This window comes from Labeo rohita, chromosome 1, assembly GCF_022985175.1.
Source record: "Labeo rohita strain BAU-BD-2019 chromosome 1, IGBB_LRoh.1.0, whole genome shotgun sequence".
Lineage (NCBI taxonomy): Eukaryota > Metazoa > Chordata > Actinopteri > Cypriniformes > Cyprinidae > Labeo > Labeo rohita.
Window position 1 is genome coordinate 24632441 of NC_066869.1, and position 23906 is coordinate 24656346.

A 23906-nucleotide genomic window follows, 5' to 3' on the forward strand; every position below is an offset into this window, starting at 1 on the left:
CATTTAATAAGTAATCTTTATGATATGTATAAAACCTTTGTGACTGCAGTCTTAGGCTTATTTGTTTGTAAAATGTCAAAATGACTGAACTTCCCCTTTTTGCAGATTAAACAAGAGTACTGAATGTGCCTTTCCTCTTTTTCCCCAGAAATAAAAACACTAATGATGCACCAACACTTTGTCTGCCTGAACATTTTGCCACAAAATAAAACATCATTGTCAGGTTTCAGCTGACAGGGAAAATAAGCTGAAACTCTGAAAATATGACCATTTGACTCACTTGTGTGTGTGTGGTGTGTGTGTATGTGTGTGTGGTGTATATTTGTACTCACATTTTCTAAAATATTCCTCTTGGAGGAATAAGACAGAAAGAAAGAAATAAAATATTCAGTTATTAAGTTATACAGAGCTCATAATGTCTTTTGCACATAATGTCAAAGTTTGACAAAATATTTTTAATGAATTTTTTATTTGAAAAAATTCATTATTACATTGAAAAATATGCATACTACAACTACACTTTTATTTGGAGTCTATATGTTCTTGTAAAGTGACACCAATTGTCTTAAATATGATTCAGTCGTTAATAGCATTAAAACAGAAATAGAGGCCTTGTCACCATCAGTAAAACAAAATTATTGTGATTCCATTTTTTCATGGTTTACAGAAATACAGAATCTTTAAGGGGAAAATATAGACTCTACCTCATGCATCTAGAAATGTATAGTGTGGTTTACGGTATCAGTTTTGGCTCAAATTCTCATCCATACGCACAGCATCACTGCAGTCATAAGCTATCTAATCCATAAATAACACGCCAGTGTTATGTGGCTGAGAATGAGGCAGTCTGCTATCCTTAATAATACATGAAAAATCATGTAGATCAATATTTTGGACTGCATCCACACGCTTCACTCACATGTACACAAAAACATCTCTTTGCTTATATTAGGTTTGAATCAAAAGATGACCGGAGGATGCCGAGCAAATGATAACAAGGGAAGTAAGGTGAACACCTTCTATCTTTGTGTTGGGCTGGAGGAATTCATGCCTTTTTGTAGTCAGCCATAAATACAGAAGGTTTAATACTCCCTATCTTACAAGCTGGGCATTTTGGGAGTTTAAATCATTTTGAGTACACCAATCAAAAACAAACCTAGGACAAGCCGTTACGGGGCAGAAGGGGTAGCGGCCTTGAGGCTTTCATTGAAGCCGTGTGGTTTTGAGCAATATAAGCTGTCACAAATTGCAGAAAGAGGACGCAGAGGACACCATCGCATTGACACCAATGATGACACTTTTATGAAGCATCGTAAAACAAGCGGGTGAGCAGGGTTTCAGAGGAGCGTTTCTTCACCGCAGCTTCCAAGCCCAGTCTTCTCTTTAACACTCAGCTGACACAGCTGACAGCAATGAAGACTAGTGCGCCCACACCAGGAGAAATAAACAAGCAAACAGACTCTTAAAATTGGAGACAAGGGACATAAGTTGGAACCAAATACATGGGAAAAGGATCCATATTGGCCAGCTTTGGGTCAATACTTCCAAACACAGAAATACAGCACTCATGACAATGAAACTACAGTCACAAAACCCAACGTGGACATGGGCATATTTTCTAAAGCTAATATTTGTTTCATAACTGAAGTCAAAACAAAGGTTTTCACGCTTAATAAGGGAAGCATTCATCAATTAAGTGATTGTGGTAATGAGGCGGACGTGACAATATGGAACAACAGACTTGTCAGATCAACAATGTTGGTAAAAAGCTAACTTGAGATACTATAAAAAGACCAATTTTTATCACCATAATGGCCTGTCATGCCATAATAAAAAGCATATTCCGTCACAGTTGCAACATGACCCTGATAATGAAAAATAAAAGAGAAAGGAAGTGCTGGATATGACACTCCAGGAAGAGACTGTCTGCTTTTAGCAGAGACTTCTGAGAGGTCAGAGAAAAAGGAGTCGAGGTAATTATGCATATTTCTGCTACTGCGCTCTCCTGACTAAAGAGGAGCCCTGACAGATATCTTAAAAAGCACAGTCTTAGGTTTCTTCCGTGGCAAAACAAACCACCCTGACTCGACAGAAGAGCATGCTAATGTTTGTTACTGCATTAACCTCAGATAGATAATCACAAGTCTACGGAAAGAGTATCTAAAATCAATCGGCAGAGGCATGTGGACTGATTATGCTGTGTCCGGCAAAGAGTTTTTTAAGCCTACAGCAGTCCATGGGAGGATTCGGCTCTAATGTTGATCAATGAAACCAGCGCACAAGTTTGTTAAGTAGACAATCAATCTCTAGAGGAGGATGGTGAGGCCTCTTCAAGATCAGAGGATACTGAAAATTAAATTGAAACCAAAAATGTAAATATATTATTATTTACTTCTATCAATATGGCTGTACATGCTTTGCAACAGTAGAAATACTGTATGTTAACTGGTAGAGATTTTGGTATACCTTTCAGACTGGTGTATATCTGCAGCATGAAATCTGACACTAAGTTGCAAACTATAATGTACTCTACAGACAGTGCAGAGCACGCTTCCAGTATAGACCGCTTCGCTTTGTTAATTATACTGGGAGCGATTTAGCTTTGACACGTCACGGCGTGTCACTCATGTCAGGTTTAAGCACAGTGCAACCGTAGATTCTTTACAGCTGGGCACATCAATATGGCATCTACTGTGCATATATCAGCTAGTTTACAATGGCGTTCAGGCAAGCCATCGATTTTGAAAATATATACTTCTGCATATATGCTGGAAGACAGCAGCATCAACACTGCATAAAGCCCTTTATTACTCCCATGCGTGTGATTCTGCAAGCTATCAGCGCCCCACACTCAGGTCTGGAGTTCAGTCTGGAATGGAATTCCTGTCACTGGCTCAAAGTGGACACTAATGATGCTCTGATGGGCCGGGTCCGGTGGCGGGCCCTCCTCCTCCTCCTCCTCATGTCAAAGAGCAGCCCTCTTTACCGCAGAGATTTGACCTAACCGGGTTTCAGCAGCGGATCGCTTTCACATCCATCACCAGGCCCGTGTGACCGCTCCGCAGACCTCATCGTATAATGCCTCCTTAATGAGCCTCAAAATGCTTTATGTTTTGATGCATTGCCATTCAGCTGAAAAGTAATCCAGAAATGGACGAAGGGATCATTATTAAGCATTAGCATTTTACCAACATTACTTGCCGAGCCGTAGAGAAAAAAAAAAGCACCTAATGACCACTTTAGTTTAGGAGCTAACACAGTTAGAAGCCAAGTTGGGAGGGGTCATGTAAGCTGATATTGAGGAATAGATGACTGCTCTCTGAGTTGTGGAAATTTACTGCCAATGAAATTACAAGCAGATTTAAAAACAATTTATCAAAGACGTTAATGCCGCTCATTTAGCACAATAATCTTCCTGGCTGGTTATGACACGTGCAGTGTGTCATGCCTGAATGCATCTGGAACATGATGAACCACACAAAGTTGTTTTCTTTGTTTTTTCTATTAGGAACATCCAGGTAATATGTGCAGACAAAAAAAAAAAAAAAAAAAAAAAGTTTTGAAGTTCAAATTAAACACTACTGTACATTCATATTTAGAGTATTTTGAAGTTGGCATGAAAACTGCAAGCCAAGTTTTCGCTAAATAATTAATTATTTTTCTATTCCCATAACAACGTAGATGCTCTGAATTTTGCTTGGTGAGCTCATCAACATCAAAATACATACATAAAAACATCTATACATATGTGACTAGATCAATAGTAGAATAGTATCATTCATACTATTTTACATTTAAGTGTTTCTATGTCAAAGGTGACCATAATTTATCATAAATAAGGTTTTCCCTGCAATTATTACTTGATCCAATGCAAAGCACAAGCTGTTGTGCCCAAGCACGGACAGCACTTCATACTGTACTGCTGCGCATTATACTATGAACAGTATATTAACTAATCAGTCCCCAAGGGCCCATTTAGTAAAATGTGCTCTAATTTCACCAGGCACATACTGTGTCCTTCACAAGGAAATTAATGCAAAATGTCTTGTGATTGATTATGTGATTATTTCCCTGGTTTATAACAAATCGAGTCAAATTACTGCAGGGGGAAAAAAATATGAAAACATGACAGATATTCGAAAGCGGGGGGTTAGGAAACAAAATGGAGCAAGCCCTAAACCTTAGGTACACAAGCCACTCTCAACATAAAGAGGTAACGAAAAGCACATAGGTGAAAGGTGATTGTTTAAAATGTACTGTATAGTAGAAATGTTTTGGGGAAAAAAAGGGTTTCATTCAAAGCAAATTTAACTTATGCACAAAATTGGAATATCCATCCAACGAGTCATAGAGAAGAAAATGATTCCTGATAAACTGCCACTAAATATCACTAAGATAAGTAGAAGAAACCACTGAATATAATAATTATCCATATGTAATAAACTGCTTGCGCCTCAGCGAGAGCAGACGAAACACAATAAATGCGCGGTCACTGCTTTCGGAGGCGGATGCCAGCTGTTTGGGAACGCAGTCTTTTTCAGACAGTTCTGGGAGGCAATTATACAGAAATACTTTGCGACAAACTTTGCTTGGGCATTTAAGAATGACCATAGCAACATTTCAGATGCTGTGCAATGAGATCGATCTGGTTCACTCGTTAGTCAAGTTATCCCATCCCACAGCACAAAGTCGCATGACTTTTTTTAGTGCACGTGGAGGAATTTATTCACGGAAAGCATTTCCATCTCCCATTATTTGCATTAACCCTTTTTCGCATAATTCAAAAACCACCTCAAGTGAGCATAAAAACATTTTTGCTGTTTTTTATTTCTGTAATTTTGGCATTTCCATCATTAGTTTCTGATGCAATACTTCAAAATGCGCAATAGCTATTGTCAAACAGCTGCTGGCGGTGTAGTTTGATCTACTTTGTACCTTTTTGCTTTCAGTATAATACTGAGGGTAATGAGGATCTACAAAGAATAAGACAACAATGTCTTGGGACATGCATGAAATAATGGTCCTAACCTTCTTTACACAAAACACAATGACAGTCAAATGAAGAATAGAAACTCAAGTTGTCACTATGACACAAGGGAAATAAGAAATAGTATACAAATCATAATAATAAAAACAATTGTACTTTGTCAAAAAACAATCTCAAACAATGTCAAACAGCTCTGCAATGATGCTGATTCATTTTGCACAGAAATGCGCTGTTTTTTTTCAGCGTACTTTGAAAAAAAGGATCAACGTATTCAAGCATCTATTTATGGAGAGCATAATTGAGGGCTCCGTTAGATGGCCACTTCATTTATACTGCTCCAATTTCAGCTGTTTGTAGGTCACTATTAGCTAGGCAAGTCCAGCTGTAATTACTCATGTCTGAATTAGAAAAATGACATGCCGTCAAGAGGAACCACATATATAACAATGGGAATGTCATTGTCTGCTCATACTATATTTTCAGGTTCTCATTTCAGCTCCATCGCTCTGAATTGCCGTATGTTTAAATGGCATTACATTTTAGATATTTCCTTTCATTCATGCATTGTACACCAAGGTCAAAAACTGTAAGCCATGTATTTAACATGTAGATCAGGAAAAAGAAGAAGTGTAGGAAAAGTGAAGTGGCACAACTTACTCAGCATGCTAGCAGCTCTATAAACATTAGGCTCAATGGCTAATATGAATGAGACAGCCTCTTACTTAACTGGCAGTCAGAGGGCAATGAGAATTCAACTTGATAATGAATGACACTTTCACAAGAGAGCTGCGAGGCATCATTCTAGCCAATTGGAATTAACACGCCGATGCAAATGCTTGATCATGACTAATGGGGTTTTTCCTCATTTCTATAATAACGATTACTGTCACTACCTGTCATAGCTTGGGTTGACTCTCATCTGAGGTTAGCCTTTACCTGCCAATTTCTATTTGGAAACAGTCCGATGACAATCTGCGTAACATAACGCAATAACAACGCTAAGGCAGCAGGGCCCCCAGTCGAGACCATCAGCGATATTTTGACAGCCTTTGCTAAACAGTGTGAGAAACAGGCTTCTGCTCTTAACCGTGGCACGATGAGTCCTGCCTTGTCATAAGAACACTTTGCTGATGTGCCGCTGGGGAGCAAAGTGAGAGATGCTGTAATTACAAGTGGCTGTGGGCTGGTAAGAGAAATGGAAGGAAAAGGAAAGCACAGCGGAAAGATGAGAGGACACAATTATAGGGGTCAGAGTGCCAATGGCCGCTTGCTCCTCAGTTCCGTGATCTTGATGCAGTGCCATCTCCACCTTGCCGATGCTTGTGTAAACTCACACCAGGAATGCTTTAATGTACTGCTAAAAACTACAAGCATGTAAGCTAATGCCTTTCAATGATAAAGCAACAGATAGCGTTTCATTAAAATTTGGTCTTCAAAGGCACATTTGACCCTTGTGTGTGTAGGTTAATAAAGGAAAAGTGTTTAAATATTAATGGCTGATCAGTTTCAAGGTCTGTGGGCAACTTGAGAAAAAACTTTGCTTTTTAAGTACAAATTTGAGCTGGGGGCTTTTTGCGTATCCTATAAATGAACACCTATCGGTGAGACTAAACATTGGATTGCATTAGACGATAAAAAGGTTTATAGGTAAACTTCAACCTCAAACGTTTACTGACGTCTACCAACCCATTAAGAATGGCATATTTCCACTCTGACTGACATATAGATCATAAATACTGATTACACTCAGTACACATATAGTATAGTTTTGAAGCCTTCAAACAAAGCATACATTCAAGTGCATGTCCAATCAAATAGAGAAGTTCAAGGATCAAATTAAAGTGAGTTCTGATCAAACTTTATCTGCTGTTCTACAAATATACTGATGTGAGAGCTCAAACGCTTCTACTGTATGCAAATCAAGCTGCTATAGTTAGAGATATCTGAGTGAAGTCCCAAACTTAATTACAATTCTAGTCCACAAGGAAGCTTTCTGAGCGAATTGAAACTGTTAGGCAGAAAAGCTTCCAGCTATATACGTTTTTCATTTTAGCGCCCACTCATCAAATATCCTGATGTCATCACGCCTTTCAAAGAAGGTTAATATATTTCTCCAGAGTCTGTATCTATATACAACACCCCTATATTGTTTCTGAATTCAGAATTTCAAACACTCTGTTGACCTCAATACTGTTCGAGTGGTGAAGCCTGACTGCACAATTTCCTGCCTGACATGTCAGATTAAAACCTATTACATTTCAAATCACTTCATTCCAAAGAATAATATACAAAACGTCTGCAAGTCTTGAAATTGTTCATTGTTTAAAAGCATGCTTGGCATCCCCTCATCTTAATAAGAAATCTCTCTATTCTCCAGTTTGATTATTGCAGGCACACAAGTATGAGGCAATCAAAGCCTCTAGAAGAAATCCCTCTGAACCCATATGCCTGAAAACAGGCAAGGAAGACAGCTCCAATCCATACACATAGTTCCTGTGCTGCTTCCCATTAAAAGGTGCCAAAAACATTTTGAATGTCACATGGCACACAGCTGGGAGAAGCTGAGCTTTTATAAGAAAGGCAGATGGTGACAGACAGCTGGTTTTCACCTCTCTCAAAAACCATTGTGTCTAGGGGGGAGGAAGCATCACCCTGCACTGCCGCCACAGGTCAGGAGACAAATATACGAAGCCCAAAGAGCCAGTGCTGACTTCATATCCACCTATAATGTCAAATGGAGAGGCTTTCAGCAAATTATCACCCAGAGAAAGGGCAATTTTCACCCCTACTAACTCTGCAGTCCCCACTGAATGGGCAACAGATTGCTGTTGGGGAAGTTTAATGCAGTTGCGAGAGCATGACGAAACTTGCAAAGAGCTGCAATACACTTTGAATGCTATTTAAACAACAACCTAAAGGACACTTCTACAACATTCGGTTTTAAATTAACAACATTGATTTGTAATAGCAATACACCAAAATTAAAGATTCTGGCCTGAAGCTGAATCCAAAAATTCTGAAAAAAAGAACATTTTAAATTAGCTTTTGCCAAAAAAATAATTATTAAGTTATTACAACACATAGATAATTTAACAAGCATCACTAAAATAACTTCTAGACTCTAGCATGTTTTTTTTAAACTGTGTAGAGCTAAATCAGTCCAATTGTAACCATCAAGCAATGAAGGACACAAACAAAAAGCTAATTTCACCTCACATACAGACAGGTACACATCTCATCAGAGTGAACCTGATATTCTTCTCAGAAAAACCAACTCAACAAATATTATTTTAGATTTAATTAAACCTAGAATATGCTTTATCCCTACAAAATACCAATAGTATACCATCAGTGTCAGTCTCATGTTCTCTTACTGATTAAAATGTTCCGATACAATACAACATTCACTGCATAAACATTCCCACATGAACCCTGGCAGCAGAATATAATGTCAGCAGACTCAAGAACTACAAAATTAATAATGTCTATGACATAAATTCATCGGCAAACCCTACTCGATGTTGTGCTGGCAGACTAATGTGTAAACATATAGAGTATAAAGAGCAAGCAGAAGCAGGTATCAGAAGGGTATCAAGCGCACTTTCCTAGAATGTCCTTTCTTACCTTACTAGAAAGGAATAAATATAAATGTATATACACATATACACATATATACATATATATATGCTATTTCTCGATACAAAGACAACTCCATTAGAGAGAAGATAAATGGAAGGCTACCACAGACAGATACATGTTCTTCAACACCAACAAAGATGATTTTAAATCAGTACTGCTGTCTTTCTAAGCGTTTTAGTGAATCCCAGTTCACTCTGCTGTTCATTTCTCACTTCCCAGTTCCATCACAGATGTCACTCTCCGGCTATCCGGCTTTTATTCTTTCTGATGTCCTTAATTTTAAGTGAAGGGGATGAGGGGGGACTCATCAATTTAGACATCAATCAATGTGTCATCTGTTCTTCGTTCTAAAAAGCTACCGTGTAACAATAAAAGAAAGTTTTCTGCAGCTGTTAAAAATAAAGCCATGGCCAGAAAATCCACCATTAGAAATTCTGGGAAGAGTAGGGGATGAGCAATACATTGCAGTATTGATTTTAGTTTTCAGGCATGCCAGTCACACACAGAGAAATCGGGATATTCTTTGTCTCTTTTGGATTTGTACAACCAACTAGTAATTACAAAGGAAGTTGAGCAATTACAAATCAACAGGAACCTTTAGAATGCTCAGAGAGAAAAACCAAAGCAATAAATGAGTGATAAGAACACTTGTAACAGCTCCATTGTTTCTACCCATCGTTTAGAGGTCAGACAGCAAAACACAGAGATACAGCACTCTTTATTGTGAAAATCCAGTCAAGAGACCTTATTAAAATCCCAGATTGCTGCTTGTGAACAGCTAAAATCAAAATTGCATTTAAAAAAAATCATGTTCTAACTATTAAAAAAAACATATATAACTTAAAATTTATAACAGGTGTAACAATATATCACAATACAAAAATGCAACATCCAAGTGTCATGTATCGCGAAAATAGGTATTGTTCATAGTGAAAGTATAGACAAATTTAATATAGTGTTAGATATGGTAATGGCAAATCAGATACGGTAAACAAAGAAGGTCAGACATTCAAGCTCCCATGTTTGATTATTAATAATAAATTACATTGTTTAATAAAATACGATATTTAAATGTATGTAGTCAGAGACAAAGTGCAAGCATGTGTGTCTAATATTATTCTGTATTCTTTGCTAAGCAGAATCATGAATATTTCCATTCCGGTGTCACCACTACCCTTTTACTTTTTTTCCCCCAAAAATTAGATATTTGTCCTTTTAACAAAATATTTTGTCTCTATATTTGTTAGCTTTTGTATTATTGTTATTATTACTATTATTATAAGTGAGAGACAGCACCAGTTATTCTGTCATTCACAGCATATAGAAGATGAGACTCCATCTCTGGTAAAACTGCACCTGTCACAAAAAATTGCAGATACAGAAAAAAAACTCATATTTTCATATTCATTTTCTTTAGCAGATGGTTTGAATGTCTTTAATTTAAGCTGAATGACAACCTGACCCTTCTTGTAACTAATGTTCATGATTTAAATTCAACCACGTATTCTGTTGCAATCTCCAAGAAAGTTACCGGCCATGCCAATTTTCAGTCGCGTTTTCAATTTTTTTTTCTCCTTGCTCCCCAAGACTGGCCGCAGCCACCTGTTGGGGACCTTGCGCAGTGTCACCTTGGAGTCACAAGCAGCATGCGAAAACATTGGACATTTCATTGTACTGATATTAAAGAGGAGATGACCTCCGGCACACACAAAATGTCAGGACACTATCTTATGCGACCTTTCGCTGAATTACGGTTCATGTCTATGTTCGACTCCTAATAGAATAAGGACTCCTCGGTATTTTGACACCTAAACTTTCATTTCACACTCCCCCCTTCTCTATCAAGGTTAGCCACCTATGCTCCACCATTTCGGACAAGTTAAAAACCTGTGAACTTGTCAATACGAAACCTTATTTGAGAAGAAAATTAAAATCTTTTTTCTTCTTCTTCTTTTTTGTTGGCCATGAAGATTGCAAGAAATGTAATTCTCCATTTTCCAAGAACAATAATTTAATTAAATTGAATATTTGTCTACTGGCAAGTCCGACCTTGCACACAGTACAGTAGCTTCAAATGCTTTTGATCTTCACAAACAAAAAACAGCTACATAGTTGGGGCAGCCACCTATGAACCACATCTGAGACCCTTCACCTCAACTACAGATGAAATCGCGATGTTTTCTTTTTTCTTCAGTGCCGCAAATGACACGCTTTGCTTGGCTCTTCTCCTTGACTTGAATTTATGTAAAAGCATAGGACATAGAAAATATGCATCTAGTATTAATAATTAGTCTATGCCTTGATGACGTGTGTTCAATACAGCAAGCATGAAAAACATTCACATCACTGCAAACCTTCACAAGAGAAGCCATTCAGCACGACCTCTGAACTTCCATTGACTTACATATTTCAGTGCAGGCTAAGAAAATTTGAAGAAAAAAACAGTTTAAATGATACATTTTAAATTATGGAATAAACAGACCCACTATATGCACATTTGACACTATTGTTCCTGTTCTGATTAGTTTAAGTCTGCTTTAGCTACATTTCTTTAGTTCAGCACTAAATGCGTCTATTCACATTTTGTCCAGCTTAGTTTAATGAGTTACAGAACATAATTTAAAAGTTTGAACCACAGAAAAGGAATTCATCTATACATCTCAGTTTGGTATTACAAAAAACTACCACACACATAGGAGAGAGCATGAAAGGGCTATAGAAAATGTGAGGTCACAAAGTCAAATACACCTGACAGACTTGCTTTGTTAAAACTAACTTCCCAGGTACAGATCAGATAGAGACCTGCCATTTTCATCCAGACAGCTTGATTGTGAAAAACTGATGCATTGTGTTATCCTCATCCTAAATTGTCTATTGTATCACTATATGAGAAGGGAAAGCAATTTAATGTCAAATCTGACATTAAAAAAAAACCCAGGCGCCATCCTGAGGTATTGAGTTATATTTTGAATGAAAAGACATACAGAGAATTAAGTCGAACAATGCAATAACCTCCTTCCGTGCTTTAATTAAAGAAATGTAATTAAGTAATTACACCCGTAAATCAGCACACTGCTGGTGCGAATAAGTGATACACCGTCGCTGCCTTATAGGTATCTCCAGCAGCAATTAAACATTTCAGAGGTCCTCCTGCAGGCGGGCATACCTGAGCAGTTGATAAAGCTTCAATCTTGAGCAACACTCAAGAGATTTGTGCGACTGTCTGTAACTTCAGAAGAAGGGATCAGACCACTATCTCTTGTGAACTTATATGGCTACCGCAAGGGTCACGAAAGGGTCTCCGCTCACACGCGCTCAGAATACAAATGCAACTCTAGAACACATTCAGTAGTAACGCGCATGGCTTCAGTGTTTGACAGGTACAATCCAAAATAGTGTGACCTGACTCGAAATATATTTAGTGCCTTCGTAAGGTATTGACTACAATGTTTCAAGAGCAATGAACACTATTTTTTCTTCCAATACGCTATAATGCCTTTTAGCTGCAGTTGGGCAATCACACTGATGAGCTGTACTTGAAAAGTAAAGCGCAACTGATTCTAAACAAACACTGTAATAATAAAACTGATTTTCCGACGGTAATTATTTGTAGGCTGTAATACATCCCAGAACTCATAGTGAGTGACTGATGTTATTAAATTCTTGAGTTTCTTTCTAAATGAGGAAAGGTGCAATAAAGGAAACAAATGATGCATATTGATAATCAATTTCAATGAGCGCGGTGCGGCCATGATCCATCAACTACCCCTGTGCTCGGGAAAATGCCCTCATGAGCACAACAGCTGCTCGCTGCTACGTTGAATCATCAGATTTATCTACGCGGCCAGCCCGGGCTAAAGTTACTTTCCTGTTTCCAAAATAAAAAAGTCATTTAATGTTGATAAATATATTCAATAAAAAACAAATTACCGCTTGGATGCATTCTCTGGTGTCTCTTCACCCCCATTTAGCCTTAATTACAACATCTCTTTTGGTTTCTCTGCCCCTCTCTACCACCTGATCCCCCCACCCTATCTTTCTCTCTCACTTTCTCTGCCCAGCTGTCTCATCACCCTATTGATCCCTTAATTGTGTTGTTTGGCACCTGTTCCTGGGCCCATTTCCAGGTATTTCAACTAACGCAAAGACTATCATCTGCAATAAAACTCCTCTGTAAGGACATCAGACGCATCTGAATGCGGGAACCGCGCTCATGATTACCCATTACTGAGAAATAACACATTTACAAGTGTGAAGTATAGCAATTTCAATAAAGCATTTCTTGCATCAACTCAATTTAAACACGGTCTCTGAGTAGTGCTATTAAGTTTCTCAGGTGCATGTGCGGGGAACATTTCAATTCTTGTCTTCCAGGAATGGTAGATTCAAGATGGAGTCATACTGCACTTTATTATGAATGAAACACTACGGTTTGTGATAGACACTCAATTTTGGTCTCAAATCTAACTACTGCATATCTTCAACATCGCTTAGAATGTAGTAATCAAAATGCCACACTGAGTGCAGGAGAAATTTCATTTGAATATTCACATGAAAATGTTAAACAGCTACAATCAAACCTACAAAATACAGCCGGCATAGGATGTTTCTTTATTGTTAAGCGCACTGTACATTTCTTCAGATGCTTATTTTTAATAGCATGACACACAAGTGAAGAATTTTGCCAATAAAGGCAATGAAGAATCAAAAGTTACTATATAGCTAATGTATAGTTCATAAAAACATTAGCAATATTTAGATCAACATTTAAAAACTAGTTAGAAAGATCAATAATTTGTTTAACCAATTTCGAGATTTTTGCACTAAATCACCGGCTTTCAATATTGCATACATTACTAAATTTTTGCATTGCAACTAATTATTTTTTTATGAACGCTTAGCGTTAGTTACAACACAAAACAAGAGAAATTATTTACAGGCATATTTACTGCTATTGTTGATACACGATTATATTATTGACATATGCATATCCATAATTAATGTAATGTTATATTGTTGTAGTCAGTTTTTATCACCGTCTAAGTAGTAATATAATAAGAATGTATTTTCTGCATTTAGATAGATAGATAGATAGATAGACAGATAGATGTTGAAAAAATAATAAGTAGTAGGTTGTATGCTAACTAAAACCAATTATTGCATTACTCTGTGCCCAACATTTTTTAAGTCCTGTCTTAAATGCCATATAAAACACTTTAACAATGACCAATTAGACTGGAAGCGAAACTAAACTTCCTTCCAGAGTTTCTCCAGGCCAAGTCTTTGTACTTGTGTATTTCAGAAAGATAATACTAGCCTACATTATATGGTAGGCAGTCAGTTATAACATTATCAATGACAATTTAATTATTTTGCTTTCTTTTTTCCATTAATCTTCCATTAGATCAGAAATGTTTTGTATCAGGAATGTGCAGAGTTTTTTGTTCGTTTCTTTTTTCAAGGGAGGTAATTAGTAGACCTGTAGCTACAGATAGTTTAATGAGTGTTATGAGGGGCATCAACAGGTATCAGGCACGATTAATTGAGCTACTGCTAAGCAATAAGTATGAGACTGATAAATTATATCTAATGCTACCCACTAATAATTTATCCAAATATAACCGTATGTTCTGCACGTAAACACGCAATTTCCAACTGGTGTTCATGACCAGCCGCTGAAAACGTGAATTACAAACACACACCCACCTCCCGTGTTTATGAGTTTGTCATTTGACATAAACGTACGTTTTTATGTAAACAAATGAAAAAAAGAAAGAAGAACAAACAGACCTAATGAACAAAGACATCATACTGAAGAGGTGTGAGGTAACTTTTACCTTTCAGAGGACGGTTGGTGTTTCCTTGCAGCGGCGGGAAATCGGTCCCACGCAGGTCTGCGCTTTTCACCACACAGCGGATGATACACGCTTGACAGAGAAAATAAGCAGCTCGGTGAGGAGAAATTCTCTTTCTTTCTTTCTCTCTCTCTCTCTTTCTACTTCTTCGTCTCTGAGACAGTCAGTCAGACAGAGGTTTTCTTGCGTGAGCTTACCGTCGATGAATGTGACAGAATGTGAGTGTGCGCGCGCTGCGTCTCGAGCGCACGTGAAGTGAAGTTGGGGAATTGTTCTCGTGCCGGGTGCTGAAGAGCAGCCTCCGTGGGGAGAAGACGCAAAGTGTGTGCGTGTATACACTGACCACTGACTGAGGTCCTACAAGGATGAGCGAGTGCACTGTGTGGAGGAGCGCATCGTGTCTGTGGAGGGAAACAGCGACTCTCTCGTGCGCATCTTTGTTTTAACCCCTGAACATCACACACGGGTCTCGTGACAGGTTAACCCTGGATTATCAGATGGCCAGGCATCTTTAACTTTCAGAGAGCAAAGCTCTGACACTGCTTATCTATTGTTATTTTTTTACACTTTAAAAATTGCTTTTAAGGACGCCACAGTTATAGTTTTGTTTAAGGATGTTTTTGGAGAAAAACGTTAACTTTTACATTTGTGAACCTGGACCACAAAACCAGTCCCAAGTGAGTTTTGTAGATCATCTGAAAGCTAAATAAGTAAGCTTTCCATTGATCTATGGCTTTGTTAGGAGATACAACTATTTGAAAATTGCAAAAAATCTAAATATTGTGAAAAGTTGTGCAAACGAAGTTCTTAGCAATGCATATTACCACACAAAAATTAAGTTTTGATATATTTATGACAGGAAACTTACAAAAAATCTTAATGGAACATGATCTTTACTTTATCCTAATGATTTCTGGCATAAAAGAAAAATCAATAATTTTAACCCATACAGTGTATTTTTGGCTATTGCTACAAATATACTCATGATACTTAAGACTGGTTTTGTGGTCCAGGGTTACATTTAAGTATATAAATGTACATAATCTTTGACAATCTTTCCCAGCAAGCTTGGAAGCTGAAATTAAGATACACTGATGTCAGAGCAGTCCCACTTAAGTTTTTAGTTCCTGAAAAATTTTACACAAAGCTGACCCACTGTAAAAAAAAAATAATAATAATAATAAAAAAAAAAAAAAAAAAATAATAATAATAATAATAATAATAACAAAAAACTGAAAACACACATTTGGAGGCCTATATCACACATGCATTTACCCTTGTTAAAAAAAAAAAAGAAAAATAGATAATTTTGGTGGAGGCGACAATTTTTCAGTCACATTGTTGAGAATTAAGGGCAAAAAAAGTCAAACGTCAAATGTCTGAAATTACCAAATCTGTGCGAAACAATGATCTTGACATTTGACTAAAATTTTATTTTTTTTCTTGGCAAAACTGATGGTGTAATACACTTCAGAGTGTTACTGTAATATGCAGTGCTTACACATTTATTAAAATAAAAACAATAATAAAAATAATAACAGTAACACTGTGTCATTTGTTAACATTAATGTATTAACTAATATGAAAGGAAAACAATACATTTATTACACAATTTATTAATCTTTGTTAATGTTAGTTAATGTTAACAAACAACTTGTGGTTTTAATGCTGCATTAGTAAAGGCTGAAATTAACATTAAAAACAATAAATGCTGTCAAAGTATTGATCATTCTTATTTCATTTTTGCTACTGTAGTTATCTAATGAACCATATAGCAAAGTGTTACCATAACAACAATAATAATATTTATGATAACAGTTGCAAAACTGCCTCAGTGGATCTGAGAAATAACTGACAATCCTGATGCAAACTGTGTTCATGACGCAGTATGCTTTCATGTGGTAGGTCTTTTGGACAAGCTTTGTTAAATTAAGATTTTTTTATTATTATTTGTTAGTTGCTATTAATTTTTAATAATGTTTGTTTGCATATTTTATTTAAGTGAGGTGAGAATCTTTTTTATGTTTTATTGCAGTTGCCAAAGTGCTAAAACAAATAAACACACATATACTGTAGAGGTTTGATAAAACTTCTGTGAAATATAAAGGTTTCTTCATTTTGTCTGTTTCTCTTACACAGCTTTAAACCTGGCCTATACAAGCCAAGTCCAACAAACAGGTAAGATGTTGTTGTTTTTTTCTAGTCTATTGAAGTAATCATAAAATCTCACACTCTCATGCATTTTCTGTATTTTAATCTTCTGGCTGTGCATAAGAACAAAACCGCAGTCGAGTATTTTAATCAGCTTTCATTCATTTTCCTGCTCATCTGAGGGGTAAACTGCAGGGCAGTTAGATTATACTTTGCGAGCGGTACGATTGCATATGAACGAACAATAAAACGAAGGAGACTAACCCACACCAGCTCTCCCAGTAATATCCTTTTAACTGTCCCGTATGAAACACAGTCATTACCGTGACAGTACGTGTTTAAAAGCATCCCGATGTTCCGAGTCATGCTGCGCTTATTAAAAATCAAATTGTTTATTACACCAGGGTGAGTTTTATTTTCCCTTCTGCATAGCATTTTGGGAATATATGGGCACCGTCCTCATAAACTTACAGTAACAAGGAAAACAGAAGAAGAAATAATAACTCGAAAGATTGCTTGCATGCCTGTGAAAACACCCACAAGGGACTGGCAAGTCAACACATTTCAAACAGAGAAAATAAAGTACGGCTTAGGCTTTATTGAAATTCCCAATTCTTTCTGTGCTCAAATCAAGGTTATTCATCACAGAGGAATGAACTTAATGTCTGCTTGGGCTTTTGCCAGAGCGTGTGTGAGAATTACAGTCTTGCAGACTTAAGAATCTATATGTCTTCACCCTTTCCTCGTTTCTCGTGTTCAGGAGTCGGCATCGTCCACAGGCCCTTCGTTAGTTCTGCTTGGCAAACCAGCTCTGTTCTTTCTGAAATTCTCGGCTGGCCACATGACAGTGGTGTACAGTGAGACAACTCACATTTTTTTTTATCATTAAGACAACATTGTCTGCAGCCAGCTGAGTTTGACCTGATGACATTTGTGGCTATAAAAAACCCCACAAAGGAGATCATTTTTTTAATGTTCATTTAAAACAAGAAAGAAAAATGTTAAAAATAAAAGATAAACCTTTTAGTTTTGCCATCTGGGAAATTGAGTGTGAATTAAGTGGTAAAATAAGAACAGTTTTATAATATCCTATAACTAATATTGCTTTCTAAATGAATAAAGGTAAATAACAGTCACTTAAATTTGGGTTGAAAAATGCATTTCAAATTAGATTATGATGCATAATCATTTGCTATTAAGACTATTACAATATTTAATATGCATCTTGTTTTCCTCTGTATTAGGCACATGTGAACTGTCTCTAAAATTTGGTGAGAGCTTGCTCTCCTTCACGGGTTGTACAATTCAACGTCTGTTGACAACTTGGGCTGAGGGTAAACACTTCAGCAGATTTACATCATTCAAATGAAACCCACTGGACTGCAAATAAACGTCAGATTAAACATTTATATTCAACACGCTGGATGGTTTTTTGATGGCATTAGTTTTTTTTTTTTTTTGCACTGCTAAAATTGAAGAAATGTAGAAAACCAAAAAGTTCCAACTAAAAATCTTGCAAATAAATGCTCACACTGAAAATATAATCACATCTCTGTGCCTATCACAAATAGTGACGACATAACTGCTAAATAGTTGTAAAAATTGCACTCAAATATTCAAAACCTCATTTCACAAGTGTCATAAAATGTGTTTTAACTGCTGTTACACATTACAGCGCTAATTAAATTTCATATCCCATCATTAAAATGTTCTATTTCTATGCTTTTCTATGTCAGATTTAAAAGGCAAAAATCACACATTTAAAAGATTTCTTTAACTAGTAGCATGTTTAACTCTAGGCATTTGCAGCACAAGGCTTACAGAGAAGGGGATTTTAGAGCTGAAGTTTTTAGCAGCCACTGCCCCAGTGCCTTGTGGGTAAATGTGTTACAGCAACAGCATTAGAGAAATACTGTACGTATGGAGAGACAAGTAAGTCTCAGCCATAGGCAGTTCTCAAACAAACTTTGCACTCCCCTGCAGCTGAAAACAGCATCATCCATCCTGGATTTCTCCCTTGCTTGTTGAGTCAAACACCACAGCAAACTATATTGTTGGATCATACTGAGCCCCCACACAACTTGCACATAGTACAAGTATCTACTACTGCTCAAATGAGGTCCATCCAAATCACTGGTGACAAAGTTGAAGGAATAAAGTGCGGCACTGCGGCAGACGTGAGCGATGTTAGATAAATCAACACCATTTCTTTCAGCAATGCTGCTAAACAAAGAACACACGGAAGTAAAAATGCATTTTTGGTACTAGAAAGTAAAATGCCAAGTTCTGTCATGAAACAGTAGATGGCGCAGGCTGATGGGTCATCAATGCAAACTGATGACGTTCACATCATCAGTTCACATTAAAGGGATCATGACATGAGAAAACAAATTTGCTCTGATCTTTCAGCTTTTCAGAAGAGTTCAGCTCGTTTGGGTCTGAGGTGCAAGATGACGTCGCCCGGGCGCAAACATTTGCATAAACACTGCCTCCAGAGCAAGGCATTGACAAATAGTCATCTTTCACCGTAGGCCACGCCCACTGGTGTTCAGTCGCTTAACGGCCGACACGCTGAATGCAAGTGCCATTTGCGTCAAACGCAAATAGAAATTACAATCACTGTCACTATTTTGTCTACACTGGATACAGCATACAGATGCGCGTTCACTTTCTGACACAGTCTACACTGTAAAAAACAATTTGTTGAGTCAACTTAAAATAATTTGTAACCTGGCTGCCTTAAAATTTTAAGTTCAGTCAACTCAAAAATAGTTCATTCAACTTGAAATGTTAAATTATACTAAGTGACAACTTAGATATTTGATTTGAATCAACTTAAAATTAAGGCAGTTGGGTTACTTACCCATCTGTTAAGTTTAGCAAACACAAATATCTAAGTTGTTACTTAGTACAACTTAACATTTCAAATTGACTAAACTTATTTTAGTTGACTGAACTTAAAATTTTAAGGCAGCAGGGTAACAAATTATTTTAAGCTGACTCAACAAATTGTGTTTTTTTATTTTTTACAGTGTACATGTTTAAGTCTGTCGTCCATAGGAGTGAAAGGACGTTTGCTTTGACGCTTTTAGTTTAAACAGCTCATTTGCGTCTTTGTACAGATATCAAAAGGATCCCAGTGTAGGGAACAAGTGAATAGTTTACTTTTAATGGCATCCCGGCACGTGTCTGAGGATTGAGTGCGTTTTACGAGGTTTGTAAACGAGGAACAATGTCATGGAGAGCTCACAAAGAAACATTTGTTGAAAGATGAAGTGGTACTAGATTTGATTGCAGCTGCATCATAAACTGTAAGTAAATTACTTCATAATGCTTTGTATGGAAATGATCATTTTTTTTGTTTGTTTGTTTGTTTGTTTGTTTTAACATGAAATAGCAAGGGTGCATTGATAATGTTTCCTATGCAATGACGTTAGCCAATCATAGCAGTGGCCTATACCTGACAAGCCCTTAAAAGCAGGTCGTTTCAGACAGAGGGTCAGAATGAGGGTGGAAAATAATCATTTTGCCATATATTTATTTACTTTTTGTGCAAAAAAACCCTGCATTGACATTATAAGTAAACCTCAAAGAACATTAAAATAATTTTTAAAAATCCTTTTAACTACTTGACACAAGCTGATTGGTACATGTTGCATATATAGCCAGTTAGCTTACTGCTTTATTTACTACGCAGCATGCTTTCAGAATTCCTCTGAAACCCTCCACCTTTTCCAGCTCCACCTGCATAGATCTGCTATGAGTTATTATATATGCTACTTGTGCACAGCAGTATGTCTTAAATACTCATAGCACTGTATCGGTGTATGTATTGGCAATAGAAAGTTCCTGTACTTGGTTTGCAGCAGCAGCAATAATCTACAACCGTGATTCTCAACTCCAGTCCTCGGGGCCCACTGCTCTGCACATTTTGTATATTTCTGAATCTGACACACTCAGTTCAGTTCATGGATCTTTCTCCTAACGAGCTGATGATCTGAATCCGGTGGGTTAAATGAGGGAGACACACAAAATGTGCAAAGCAGTGGGCCTCGAGGGCTGGAGTTGAGAACCACTGATCTACAACAACAGCAATAACCAACAGCAGCAGCAATTCAGCAGCGTAGCGGATCTATTCCACCAAGACGAAATACATTAACACTAATTATTAGTCATTTTTTCAAAAGGTGGTCAAATCTGTAAGATACAAGTTTACATTTTTTTTCAAGTTATATTTATGCACTTCTAATGCCTTTAATCGTGATAGGACAGTAAAGAGCTTACAGGAAAGCACTGGATGTATAGAGGGGAGCGGGATCGCCAAAGGACGAGAGGGGAATCAAACTTGGGTTGCTACAAGCGCAGTTGTGCTATACTGTACATCAGTGCACTAACAACAAGACTATCGGCACTGACTGTTACAATTTTACATGAATGCCAAATTACATATTTTCTGCTTGTCTGAGATCCTAAGTGCTGCGCCACCTGACTTCAAATATACTGTGAGCGAGGGCTCAGGCATGTATTAACATCTAGATCCAACATGCCTGGAATCCTAGAATGTTTCTTTGAGCAAAGTTTTGGGGGGAAAAAAAAAAAGTTTGAATCATATACACATTCGCTTGGTTGGAAAGTCTTTCCTGAATTCTTGAGGATTCAACGCTCCCCAGGACATTTCTTGGAACTTCGTTAAAAGTGTATGAAGTATTCAATTCATCCTGTTTAAATGTGTTTTGGTATATAGAAGAACTCCGAGAGCGGGTGAGAGAACATCTGAAGGCTCTGTTGCGGGTTAACTGCGGGATGAGAACACCTGCCATGACATAGTTGGTGTTTTTGTGGGAGGGGGTTTAAGAGCACTGTCTGCATTTGGATTCTCTGTGGTTGACATAGTGCTGTCAGCTGGTGTCTTACACCAATAATTCATAGAAAGCCTGTGGTAGCACTCAATAATTCACCACACACATACACGTAAAGCTTACCACCCCGCTTTGACAATCCTTTTGTTATCACCGAGCAAACCTACATGAAACTTTTAACACTTCAACATATTCAGCGATGACCATGCCATGTGTCAGCTTGCCTACAAACAGTCTTTGAAATTTCATAAAGTTTGGTAGTGGTTGCCTATATGGAGTTTTTGGTCATTTTTAAGACTTCTCTTTTATGTGCAATGAATGTGAAATGCTGACCTTCTTCCAGGCTCCCCTGCTCCCCAGGTGCACGAGGGCTACAGGACATTAGCGAACCTGTCTAATTCATTATTTTACTTATACTCAGACTCTGCACTGAGAGAGGGTAGAGAAAGTCAGGGCAGGCTGTGCAAGTGACACTGTTGCTATTTAAAGCCTGAATATCTAACACAGGTTACGGAATTACCAATAAACGGCGTAGCTTTTAGGGCATGGGCGTGTGGACTTTCACTTCCGCTAATTTGGGGTGTGAACCGAGTGAAAGAAATGAATTCCAATCAACAATTATTTGGTCTGCAATGTCATTGAAATGCATTTTAATTCCCCTGATCTGCCTGATTTTAAATTTAAATCATGCCAGCTGTACGGCACATCCACTTGTGCGGGCTCCAAGGAGATTCGGGCTCTGACTTTTAACAACACATTCTGAAACTGTAATTGATGGGATCTTTCACTTCAAATGTGACAGGGTTGCATGTAACAATCAATCATCTTTAAAATACAATGTGCACATAAACAAGCAGCAAGACATTGAAGATGTGCTTGTCATTGAAGAAGGTTATCAAGTTTGATTGCGAAATGATTTTTATAAAGTAAATAGCCATAAGTGTGGGCCACAAAGAAAGAGATTTAATATAATTAACATGAAATAGGACCGAAGTGGAGTGTTGTGGTGATGCTCGCTGCCATTTTACAAATTATTCCACGGAGAATAGACAAAAGAACTGATTATGAATATGGAGACACGGGTCAAAGACGAAAAGGGGTTTTCAAGCATCAAAACAATAAAAGTTTAATACAGCTCATTTTTTTCTCTCTGTATATTAGAGTGTGTCCTTATTTATTTATTTTTTTCTTATCTATACATTTATTGCAAAAAGACTACCATACATTTTTACCATGATTTACAGAAGACACCCACTAAAATTGTATTCAGTGTAACAAAAGTTTATATAACAAAAAAACTTTTCAGGCATATTTAGAACCAGAAACATTAAATGACATTAAGGATCACAGTGCAGCTCTTTATAAATCTTTACCGATTTTTGTCACTATCCTTCCAATCACTAGGTTTTACCCATTTGTCAATGGCACTTAATCATTTGAAATATAATAAAAAATTGTATGATCACTTTTTTTTTTTTTGTATATATTTTAATAAGTACAGGTCAGAATAAGTTATTTCATTTTTACATAAATATATCTGTTAAACTAAATGATGATGGAAAATTATTTCAACTATATTTTGACATTTAATTTTGGTAATTGGTCAAAATTATTGATTTTTCTTTTATTCCAAAAATCATTACAATATTAAGTAAAGATTATGTTCCATGAATATATTTTGTAAATTTCCTACCATAAATATATCAACACTTAATTTTTGATTAGTAATATGCATTGCTAAGAACTTAATTTGAACAACTTTAAAGGCAATTTTCTCAATATTTCGATTTTTGTTGCACCCTGAGATTCCAGATTATTTATAAATCTTATTTATTCAGCTTTCATATGATGTATACATCTCATTTTCTGAAAATTGACCCTTATGACTGGTTTTGTGGTCCAGGGTCACATATAATATATACTCTGTATAATCTCTGTATGCTCTATCTATGTAGTTCTTTGTTTTACATTTTTCCAAAAATGTAAAAATCCTAAAAGTTTTTTCCAGGTTTAAACTAGATTTTAAACCTAAAATGTACATTTCAGTGTAAACTTTTTTAGACCTACTTATATGTTCACTGCATGTACTTATCATACAAGAAACCACACCATTGTTCAAACAATTTAAGCTCCTTAAAAAAACCATGCAACATTTCGAGCTACTTGCTCTTCATCAGAAGAGAACATTTCCTGTGCTTAGCCTTGTCTGTGTTTACGTAAGAGAATGAGGGAAGGAAAAAAAAGAAATTGCCTCACCGTGCTAATATCATAGCATCATTCCAGTTGTGTCCCTGCAGAGGCTATTTACATTATAAGCATACAGTCCACGCTGTGGAACTGATATGTGATTACTATGCTAAGTGAAGCTCTCACTGGCAACTCCCGTCCTGTTGTGCCGACTCTGTTTTATTAGCA

At 36.9% G+C, this 23906-nt stretch overlaps 1 protein-coding gene across 1 annotated transcript in view; it reads right to left on the reverse strand.

Moving 5' to 3' along the window:
- Window positions 1–14551, reverse strand: part of LOC127152700 (teneurin-3) — a 589677-nt gene extending 575126 nt beyond the window's left edge. The window contains exon 1 of the mRNA XM_051093627.1: window positions 14464–14551. The gene's annotated coding sequence lies outside the window, so the exon portion shown is untranslated. The remainder of the gene's footprint in view (window positions 1–14463) is intronic.
- Between the last annotated feature and the right edge of the window lie 9355 nt (window positions 14552–23906).